We start from the raw sequence: 6,539 nt of genomic DNA, 5'->3' as shown, positions 1-6,539 counted from the left end.
GCCTGGTAGCCTTAGGGCAGAGTCAGGGCAGTACAAAGCCAGGGGTGGGGGCATGGCCGAGGTGGGGAAGTAGTGTGACTGAGAGGAGGACAGGGAATGGTTGAAGGGGCACATAGTTGCTGCAGACAGGGGCACACGGGAGCTGGCATACTTGTGCAGCAGGGGCTGGGCAGCCTGGGTAAGAAGTGGGGACAGAGAGAGAGAGCAGAGAAGAGCAGGCACATGCACCAGGGGTGGCAGCATCCATGACTGGCCTCCACTGCTGTAGGAGCACAGGTCTGGGCCAGGAGCACCGAAGACACAAAGCCCGCACAGCAGGCACATCCCTCTCAGTCTCAGGGAGGCTCAGAGGCCAGGTAGGCCCTGAGTCCAAGGCCCCTGCACCAGGAGCTCAGCTGTGAAGGGGGCAATCTCAGCCCTGCCACCTGCCCGCCCTTGCCCCGGCCCCTTCTCCTGCCCTCCCCGTGCTACCTCATTTGAAACAGGTTGCAGCCACCTTGGACCTGTGGTGCCTCTTGGAGTCATCCAGCGATGGTGCACCCCTGGCTTCCTTGCAGCCAGACCTGGTCCCCAGTGGAAGCCCCGTGGGTCTGCACCTCACGACCTCCCCCCCCCACGGACCCAGACCCATGACACCTGCCTCTCCTCTTGGGTCCCAAACTCGCCTCCCCAGCACCAGGCAGGCCAGCCCTGACTCTGCCACAAATGCCCCCCAGGAGTGGAGGGTGGGATAGTGGATGTTGATCCTGGAATCCTACCCCCATCCTGGCCAGTGTCCCAGGAAAAAGGCAGATGCAGGGATGTGTGAAGAGGGTGCGCCACAGGGAACCTGGTGGCTTTAGTCAGAGGTGGGGAGCAGCAACTCCAAACCTGCCCTCTTGGGATGTTTCCTTTTTTCTGGGGGTGGGGATGTGTTGCATGCAGAAGATAGTCCCCCAGAAGGCGGTGGTGGCGGTGGCTTCCCTGTACTTCGGGGTATGGGAGTCCCCGAGGCCTGTCCAAGGACCGCCCCCGCTTCCCTGCCCCCCTACCTGGCTCAGGAGAAGATGAGTTGGACCCAGAGCTGCCTCCGGGTCCCGGCAGGAGTCCGACGGAGGGCAGCTGTGGCAGTGGCGGTGGCAGAGGCTGCTGCAGCAGCGGCGGCGGCAGAGGGGGCCTCTGGAGGTCTAACAGTCCCCCCCTCATCCAAGGCCTCAGTGTCACCTCGCCGATGTTCCAGGCCAAGGCGCCTAGCACCAGGCGGAACAGCACCACATTCCCAGGCCGCCATGGCCTGCTGCTCCTGGCCTCCCCCATCTGCATGCACAGCAGCGACTTGCACCAGATCAAACAGGAGAGGGCATGGACCTGATCAACCAAGAGATGGTCCATGAGCGCGGGGTCCAGACGGCAATGCAGATAAGCCACTCCTGGGAGGAAAGTTTCAGGCTTATTGACAACGACGTGGAAAAATCTGCTTCGTCAAAGCGCATAGATTTTATTCCTGTGTCAACAGCACTGTCACCCACCCGGGGTATTGGGAAGCAGTGCTTTTCACCATCCTTGCAAAGTTTTGTGAGTAGCAATGGATTGCCTCCAAGCCCCATCCCGAGCCCGACGACCTGATTTACCACCCAGAGAAACCAGAGTCCCATCAATTGTATCAGACTAAGTGTTCTTGGACCATTGAAAAGAAAATGTGAAATGGAAACTGAGTATCAGCCAAAGAGATTTTTCCAGGGCATCACCAACATGTTTTCTTCTGACGTGGCCCAGCTGTCAGATCCTGGTGTGTGTGTGTCTTCAGATACCCTGGATGGAAACAGCAGCAATGCGGGAACTTCTTGTAACTCAGCATCTACAGTCAGCACTACCACCAACTCTCCTGTGTCACCTGCCCAAGTGGTCTCTCCCTTTATTCCAGTAGATGAACTTTCATCTAAGTGATGTACTCATCTGGAAACTTTTTGGGGACGTGGCAGGGTAGAGACAGAAATTAAGTCTGAGCAAGCACTGAACTTTGTCAATTAAACTGAGGATATTTCCCTTTTGACCCTTTCCCTTCCCCTCCCCCCCTTTTTAATTTCTTGAAATATTCTAGAGAACTTCTCTGTCAGGTCTCCTGCGAATACCCTTGAATTCAGTGTAGTAATATTTTCAGACTTTTTCCCAATAAGTGTGTTGTAGCATACATTTTTCGCTGCTAATATGTCTAAATACATATGTTATCCCTTGATTTTAAAAAACAAGAAGATAGCCCCCCATTCTGTGTGAGCCCTTGTATTTTGTGCTCGGTCACACTTTCCCCTGAAGAGGGTCCCAGAAGAGCCCAATAGGGAGGTGAGGGCACTAGGGGTCAGATAGAAGGTGAATGTCTGGGAAGAACACGCCCCTCCAACACAGGTATACCCTGCTGGTCCCCCCCCCCATTCCAGCTCTCAACAGCACTCACAGGGTGATCACATTTCCCAGCTCTGCCACCATCTGCTGGTGCTCCAGGACCATCTGGTTTCCTCATCCTCCCCAAGAATCCACCAAGTCACCCAGAAGCATCTAGGCTGGAGTAGGAAGGTCATCCATGTATGTAGCCTTTAGGACCTCATCCATTTCCCCAACACTGCCCCCACCCCTGGTCAGACACTTCTCTGGGTACACCATGATCTCATGCTTGTTCTCAGTCCAGGCTCTGAAGAGCCACCTGTCTCAGGACTCCTTCACCCAGAGCCCTGGCCTAGGGTTTTGGTGAATGGGGAGTCATGGCTGGTTATTCCCAAGGGAAAGTGTCTGGCCCTGGAGAAAGGGAGAGGCAGGGTGGTTCAGCATTATTAGAGTGGTGCTTCCTTGGGTCGAGCCCCTGGTTCTGACAAGGGAATTCCCGTGCTCCAGCTTATAAATTGTTTCAGATGAGGAACCAACAAACTCAGGAGGGGCGTTACTGTGAGTGTATGTGTGTGTGTGTGTGTGTGTGTGTGTGTGTGTGCATGAAAAAGACAGACAGAGAGAGAGAAAGAGAGAGAGAGCCTGACTGTGCTCAGGTGAGTGATCAGTTGGCAAATTGCAGGTGCTGCATGGATGAGTCTACAGTCACTGTTCTGGATTTGTGTGTGTGTGTGTGTGTGTGTGTGTGTGTGTGTGTGTGTGTTTACTTGTTGTTCTTTTTTTCAGCAATGCCAAGTATGAGACCAGCCATAATTTTTTTTTCACCATCACTGTTTTATGGCTGCTTTGGAGAAGATTTCAATAGACATTCCTTTCCACCTCTCTCGTCCCCCTTTCCTATAGCTCACAGTAGCTGCTGGGCCTGCATGGGTCTCCCCTAGGAGGCCTGTGTGAACCACAGACCAAAGTTGATACTTTCTGTCTTAAGTCTGAAGGCTTGTGAGACTAGTGTGACCACAGCCACACTCTTTCAGCCAGACACTCTGCTCTCGTTTGTATAGTTGGAGCTAATTAAGAGTTGGGAATGTGTTGGCAAATGTAATTAGGGAACAAGATGGAGGGGGGTGAGTAGGGCAGGGGCTGTGAAGTTAGGAGGGTCTAGGAAGTGGTGAACGGTGTGATATTGCAGATGGTTCACCACTACCGAGGATGAGAGGGCAACCTTACCCAGGGCATTGACGGTGTCCATGGGCATCTGGGCAGGTGGCTCTGGGATCCCACTGGTGGCTTGGATTACCTCCCAGGGGAGTGCACTGGTGGGAAGTCCGCCATGGAATCCTGCAGACTCTATGTCCTGCCTGTGCTGTTTACAGCTGGGCAGTGGTAGGCAAGTGCATTCCCCCTGCTGGAGCCTGCTCTGTATCAGGCCATGGCAGTTAGCTAGGGCTTGCTGAATGCCAGTTTCTGTAACCTGATGTAGGCTGTCTGGAAAGAAAAGCGGTCCACTAACTTTGGAACCCTTTAAGTTTGATTGGGACAACTAAAATGCCACCTTTTCCAGGTTTTTTTTGCGTGAAGCTGGCAATTTCCACTAATGCCTGGGATTATGGGTCAAATTAGATGAACCATTTCAGCCAATAATCAATGACATTCAAAATAAACAAGCAGAGATCCCAAGCCAGATGGTCTCCTGCTATAAACGTCGTGCCTTGATTGCTTTTATGTGGCAGCTGTTGATTCTCCTCTGACTCTCTCTAGTGTGACCACCAAGTTGAGTGAAGGGTTAAAGTACTTGAGGCAGTCACCATTTGTTGCTTGTTTCAGAGAAGAGCAACACGTGGTACTAAAGCACCTGGTTGTGTGCCTTCATAAGACCTGTAAATCTTTGGCTCGGGGCTCTCCTCCTGGGCTCTGCTGTGTCAGAGTGTAGGACAAGGCCCGAGCTGCAGCCCGTTTAAATAAAACAGCTGTAGAGTCTGATTCTTGGTGGTCTTCTTGGTAGGGGTCCTGAGACCTAGACATAACATTGAGGATGTCATGGGAAGCAGAGATTGTGACCTCACCAACCCTAGCCAGCCAGCTGTGAGTAGAGAGGATTCTCAGCACCTGCACTGGACTCTGGGAGATTCAGAAACCCAAGATGTCTCGAGGATCCTTTCTCTGCAACATGAAACTTGGGGGCCAGATGTGGTGGGCCATCCTGGCTGGTCCCATGGGTAGGAGAGTAGACCCATTGAGCCTGGCCTTCAGCTCATGTCAACCTCATTCACTCCTGAGTGGGGAATTGAGTGCCACCGAGCGGTCAGCCGCTGGCCAGAGATCATTGAGAAGATAGGCATCCCAGAGGCCCCCGAATCCAGCAAGCACACCATAGATCCTGTCTTCAAAGCCAAAACAGTTAAGTTCTGTGGCAACAGGAGGGTGGGAAGAGGGAGAAGGGAGAACTGTGGGAGAGCTACATCAGGCTTTGCCCCACCCACCAGGATGCTTACCTGAATGGGATGGGACTTTTCTGTAATATTTTTGTATTCAGATGCTCATTTATTTATCCACAAAGAGTTACAGTGTGCACCAGGCTCTGGAGGGGTCATAGACAATGAGAGTTTCCAGTGCTGGATTTACAGCACATGAAGAAACATTGGTTTGAGCTGGATGCCGGTGCTTTATGCCTGTCATCCTGGCTACATAGGAGGCTGTGATGGGAGGATGGATGCTTGACGCCCAAGCAGGAAAGCCTGTAAAACTCTTATCTCCAACTAACTACCAAAAAGAAAACCCCAGAAATGGAGCCACAGCTCAATCCGTAGTCTGTTGGCCTTCAGTAAAAATGCTCATGGACAGCACCTAGGATCCGAGTTCAACATCCAGGAGTTAGAGAAAGGAAGGAAAGAGAGAAAGAGGAGGGAAGTCTGGTTGGAGAAAAAGAGGAAAGGAAGGAAGAAGGGAGAACATGTGAGACTTGGTTTGGAGTCCCTGTAACAAAGGAGCCAACCATTCACAATCTATGTGGGGACAATTTCAGAGCCTAAAGCCAGTATGTAGGACCAAGCTACTGACACCTTAGCAACTTTCTGATATCCAGGAGTTGTGTGGTAGCCGACTGCATAGGGAAGCAACCTCAGGTAGACACTAGGACTCAGGGCAGGTCACCAGGTTTCAATCATCCCTGGTGCCAATGAGTTTATTTTCTGGTCAGATAAGAACAAGCTGTCCAAGGGCTAGGGAGGTATTGTTGTGAGGGAGTTTCGGGGGGAGCAAGGAACAAGCAGGAAGAGAAAGAGGGAAGATGGTCACAGGTTCGAAGTGTCAGGACATTGTAGCCATAACTTTGCCTGACATCCTAGACCAAAATTGATAGAGCCTTTTACCCAGCCACACTGCTATTATGAGTCCTGGCACATTGAGTTCACCATTTACCACCTGGCTATCATCCACTGCAGGATGCCTTTGCAGTACATTCTTGGGGACTGGGACTTTCCAGGGCTCAATCTGAAGTTGACACCCCGCCCTGTTCTTTCCTCCACCAGAGACAGAAGTAATCTGGCCAGTAGCACAGGACAGCCAGGGAATGAGGGTGGGAGTAAGAACCCTAGTTTCCCCAGACTTCCTCTAGGGGGCGCGAGAACCCCGTGATTGCCATTCTCAGAGGAAGAGATGGGTCTCTTTGCAGGCTCAGCCTTTAGTCTAGATGGCAGATCTGGGATTTAGAGAAGGCAGACTGAAGGTGGGGCCGGTTTGGATACAGGCTGGTGGGAAAACCAGAGCTACTGGTTTCTGAGCAGGGTTGTTTCTTTGAGGATACTCACAACCAAGGAATATTCCTGGGAGAGATCAGCCCTTTTCTCCTTCCTGAGAGAGAGGGACCTGGAGCCCTTGAGTCTGCGTCCCTTGTCTGAGAAATCATTTCATTCCCACATCCTGTGGTTGGATAACTAGAACTCACCTCCCTACCCAGTGTAGAGGCAGGACAGTGAGAAATCTTGAGTCTTTGATAAGGCCAGGGGATCCCAAATATGCGATTGTACTTGAACATCCTGACATGGTGCATGGTAAGTACCATCTAAGATTACCATGATGTAGGACATAGAATCTAGAGAATCAGAGCAGGATGGGGTCTGTTCTGAGAGTCTTGAGTATTATGTGTGAGCTTTCACCTAGCATATGCCCACCTGCTTCCCTTT

At 51.9% G+C, this 6,539-nt stretch overlaps 1 pseudogene; it reads left to right on the top strand.

The window, feature by feature from the left end:
• Positions 1-531: 531 nt before the first annotated feature.
• LOC138818103 (PPP2R1A-PPP2R2A-interacting phosphatase regulator 1-like) lies at positions 532-1,926 on the top strand (annotated as a pseudogene).
• The last annotated feature ends 4,613 nt before the right edge of the window (positions 1,927-6,539 follow it).

This window comes from Dipodomys merriami, unplaced genomic scaffold (genome assembly GCF_024711535.1).
Source record: "Dipodomys merriami isolate MVZ:Mamm:240054 unplaced genomic scaffold, mDipMer1.0.p SCAF_711, whole genome shotgun sequence".
NCBI classification, from domain to species: Eukaryota; Metazoa; Chordata; class Mammalia; order Rodentia; family Heteromyidae; genus Dipodomys; species Dipodomys merriami.
This window is presented reverse-complemented; position numbering and strand designations above follow the sequence as displayed.